Source organism: Fringilla coelebs (genome assembly GCF_963513975.1).
Source record: "Fringilla coelebs genome assembly, contig: SCAFFOLD_30, whole genome shotgun sequence".
In the NCBI taxonomy this organism is placed as follows: Eukaryota; Metazoa; Chordata; class Aves; order Passeriformes; family Fringillidae; genus Fringilla; species Fringilla coelebs.
The window spans coordinates 4,845,454-4,850,397 of record NW_028167448.1 but is presented as its reverse complement, the minus strand read 5'-3'; positions in this window follow the sequence as shown (position 1 = coordinate 4,850,397).

Genomic DNA, 4,944 nt, shown 5'->3' with positions numbered 1-4,944 from the left:
GGAAGGAGCAGCAGAAACATCCTATTGTGACTGGCCCAGAGGCCCCGTGTATTCTGGGCATAGACTTCCTCCAGAATGGCTATTACAAAGACCCAATGGGACTCAGGTGGGCTTTTGGCATAGCTGCTGCAGAGGATGAGAACATGAAGCCATTGAACACCTTGCCTGGACTATCAGAAAACCCATCTGCAGTAGGACTCCAGAAGGTGGAAGAGCAACAAGTGCCGATTACCAGCATCTGCTGTGCCAGACATGCTGGAACTCCAGTACGACCTGGAGTCGAAGGCAGCAAGGTGCTCTGCCACTATTGACATTGTCAATGCATTTTTCTTCATTCCTCTGGCAGCAGAATGCAGGCCTCAGTTTGCTTTCACCTGGAGGGCCATGCAGTACAACTGGAACCGACTGCCCCAGGGGTGGAAGCACAGCCCCACCATCTGCCATGGACTGATCCAGGCTGCACTGGAAAAGGGTGAATCTCCAGAACATCTGCAGCACATCAATGATATCATTGTGTGGGGGAACACGACAATGGAAGTATTTGAGAAAGGAGAGAAAATCATCCAGAGTCTGCTGGAAGCTGGCTTTAGCATCCAGAAGAGCAAAGTCAAAGGACTTGCCCGAGAGATCCAGTTCCTGGGAGAAAAGTTGCAAGATGGATGGCGTCAGATTCCCACTGAGGTCATCAGTAAGGTCACAGGTGTCTCTACTGCTTTGTGGAAGAGATCAAAAAAGCTCCACAATTTGTGAAAGTTGTAAAGTCGGTATGTTTATTGCAGCGCTGGACGCATGCGGGGATTACTCCCCTCAAAAGGCAAGTGTACCTCTGTGAACTTCAGGTCTCTTTTTATGGCTCTCTCAAATACATATGCATATAATTTCCAAACAGGTTCATACATATTCATTCTACTGATTTCATGTGACACTTGCTACTAATTCTTCAGAAGGAACTCTTGGGTCAGGTTGCCCTGCTCTGTCTGCTCTCCTCCTCCCCCCTTTATCTCTTATCCTTCAGCTGAAGCAGTCTCTCTAAGCACAGGCCTTTCAAGAGAACAGGCAGTGAGACTAAACAGCAAGCTACAGACTTAATTCAAAGATGAACATTTCACCTAAATCAAAATGTATTTCTACCCTGGAAAATTTCTACTCTGTCTCATTTCCCCCCTTTCCTGGAAAATAAGTAAATTCTTTTACTTAATGCAAACTCTCACGACAATAAGTGTCTCTCAATGCTTTACCACATACATTTGATAGGGAGATTAACAGAGCTATACGCTGTAGTATTCTCTAATTTCAAATTAATAATAAAGGATAACTTTAAACTTACTTTAACTAATATAACATCATTTTTATCAATTTTTACAGCAGTGCAAGCAGTTTTTAGACACTCACAACTTTTACCAGTATATACGAGCACAGTTTTTTGATCAGTGAGTGGATGAATTTTGAAGTGGCAAATACTCTGTTCAGTGTCCAGACACACATCTTGGGCATTAATAGTACTGCTTTCACAAATGAATCTCAGCTGTTCTCTAGTAATGCAGGATTCTAAGTTTACTGTTTGCTACTTTTAATTAATTTTTCATGTTTGCAGTCTATGTTCTGAAGGGTAGAACACTGTTTTTTCATTATTTAATCTTAGTGCAATGATGGGATGATTAACGTAAACAGTGCTATTACATATGGTAAGTACAAAGGCAGTGGCTACATTAGAAACAGGATTATAGGTGAAATTTACTATAGTTTACCAGGACTGAAGCTTTTTTCAAAATCAATTGTGTTATACATATATAGAGTTAATTCATGCTATTTGTATATATATATGTGTGTGTATAAGATATTGTAAGAATCCAACTCATGTACTTGACCACTCTGGCTGAGAGCAGAGTCCTATTTCTAAAGCTAAAGATAATATCAAGTCCGTTAGCTTAAGAATGAAGCCTTCCCAGACCATGAATGTCGACTTCCCAGAAATGCTTTGAATACTGACACCACTCGATTACATGTGAAAGACGGCCATAGGGACACCGGGACTGGCTTTTGCATCGCATCCCTATGGACCCAGCAATACATGCGAAAGAAGGCTATTCTGGAAGGGCTCAGACAGTCATTGGAACACCTGGACTGGGTTTGTATCTCTATGATCCAGCTCTACATATGAAGGGACACAAAGGACATTCTGTCATTCCGGCCCCAGGCGGAACATAGGGGATGTAAGCTGGCTGTATGAGACAGTCGGGGTGAACCACTGGGGAGATGCTGGCACTCTGTCAGTTGGATCCAGGTTCACCCAGCACCAAATTCCAGAGTTGATGCTGTCTTGGCTGTGGTGAATTTTTAAATTATATTTTGTTATTGATCTAATAAATCTTTGTTAATTTTTTTTAAAATTTGGCTGCAGATTCGATCATTTATAACAAATTGCATTATCTTAGACAACTTTCTGAATTTCAGCTGGAAAATTACTTTCCCTCCCTTCTTGTATGATCAGAGCTGCTGTTGCCTGCATCTGCAACTGTGCTTGTATACAACTGAAAGCTAAAGATATATTATCACATTATCTTGAACTGTACTAAGTACTTCTACTAATAACTTGTGATCTTGGTCCCTGGCCTTTTCTTACTTTGGCAGTGCTTTTGAAATCTGCCACTGGCTAGTTCTTAATGCTAGTAGAGATGACTGTAAATGCTGCTTCAATTTTGTAAGGCTGCTTGCTGCGGTGGCTAGCTTATTCATCAGTATTTCTGAATCAATTCCATTTAGAACTCCTAATCCTGTTCCTAATATCCCAGTTAGATCGATTCTTATTCTGCTCTTAAGGTCTACCTGTCTTTGTTACTACGCTGTGCAGCTCTCAAAGGATGTTCTTAGGAAAGAGGAGCAGGCTGGTTGGATTTTTGAGATGTTGATTTGCATTAGCAACTCTTTTGAAGTGTCTGCAGTTCTTGTTCTTGCTACTCTTGCTCTTCATATACTTGATCTCTATGAATTACTACAGTGGACAGGTTTAAATCTTTTATCTCAGAAAGTTCTCTCATGGATCTAGTATCCTGATTAAAAGCCTGGGACCAAGGCCATTCAGCATCACTTTGAATAGAGGTACTCTCTAATTTTAAGATTTCAATTATTATTATATACAAAACAATTCTGTAAGTGAAAGTATGAACAACCCTTGACTGCAATATACTCATTTTGCTTGAGTGAGTTTTAGTCTGAGTTCATTGTCTCTTGGTGTCACTCTCCAAGGGGGCTTCTGGCGCCTTCTTCACTCGAGAGTGATGGATCCAGGCATTCTGCTCCTTGATCTTGATTGCGGTGAGGGTGGTGAGAAGCACCTGGAATGGTCTTCTTTACTGTGGTTCCAAAGTCTTTTCTGCACGAGGCTTAACATATACGTAATCTCTAGGCTATATGTTATGCACTGGCACATCTAACTCCCTGCTCTCAGTTCCAGCCACACGTTTCTCAATTTTTCTGAGCTGTTTGCTAAAAGCCACCATGTAGGTGGCCAGTGTTACCTCTCCAATGTACGGGGCATTCTTTTTGTGTTCCATAAAGCATTTCAAAGGGACTTAGACTTTCTTTAGCTCTAGGTTTAGTTTAAATTTGCAACAGTGCTAGTGGAAGTGCTTGGGGCTAGGGTAGATTAATTTCCTGCCCTAGTCTTACAATCTGCTGCTTAATCAAATGATTCATTTTCTCCACCTGGCTTCTTGATTGGGGGGGTACAGAGTGTGAAGTAGCCAGGTGGCTACTAATCTGTTGCACTATTTTGGAAATGAAATGTGATCCTCTATCTGAGGATATTGTGGCTGGAACTCCGAAGCATGGTATTACTTCTTGTAATAACACTCTAGTAACTTCTCGAGCTTTGACAGTTCTGGTGGGGAATGCTTCTGGCCACCCTGAAAATGTGTCTGTCAATACCAATAAATACTGATACCCTCCTTTCCTTGGGAGTTCTGAAAAGTCAATTTGCCACTGCTGTCCAGGCCTATGGCCTCTCCCAGTCTGACCGAGTTTCGGCTTGGGGGTATTTTTGGGGTTAGTCTGGAGGCAAAGATCACACTGTCAGGTCACTTGAGTAATAGTGGCATATAAATTCCTAGCAACAATTCTTTCAATCAAGTAGGTGTATAGGGCATCTATTCCTCAGTGTGCTTTCTGGTGCTCTTCCCTTACTAGTGACCACAAGAAATGGGAAGGGATTACCAGCTTCTTTTCAATGGTAGCCCACCCTTCTTGGTTATACGTCCTTTTTTGATCTTCAATCAATTTTCTATCTCTCTTATTATATTCTGGCTTACTTTCAAGGGAAATTTGTCTATCTGGAATTAGGGCTCACCTCACCTTTCGCTGCTTCCTTTGCCTCTCTATCCGCCAGCTCATTTCCTTCTTCTAATTCTGAGCTCATTTTTTGATGTGCCTTAATATGCACAATTGCTACCTTTTCAGGCAGCTGAACTGCTTCCAGCAGCTGGATGATCTCTTGTGCGTGTTTGATGTTCTTTCTCTGTGAGGTCAGCAGTCCTCTCTCTTTCTAGATGGCTCTATGTGCATGCACGACTCCGAATGCATACCTCGAGTCTGTGTCGATGTTTATCCTCTTTCCTTTTGCTATTTCTAAGGCACGGGTCAGGGCAATTATCTCAGCCTTCTGCGCAGAGGTGCCTGTTGGTAAGGGTGCAGATTCTGTTACCTCTCTGCAGGTGGCTACTGTGTACCCAGCACATCGCTTTCCATTGGCAACACAGCTGCTCTCGTCAGTGAACCAGGTCTCTGCATTGTCCAGAGGAGTGTCTTTCAAATCTGGGCAGCTGGAGTAGGTAGCTCCAATGGTCTCTAGGCAATTGTGGTGTACTGCTTCTCCTTGATTTCTACTGAGAAAGGAAGCTGGGTTGACAATATTAGTCACCACTATCTTTACATCATCTTGCTCTACCA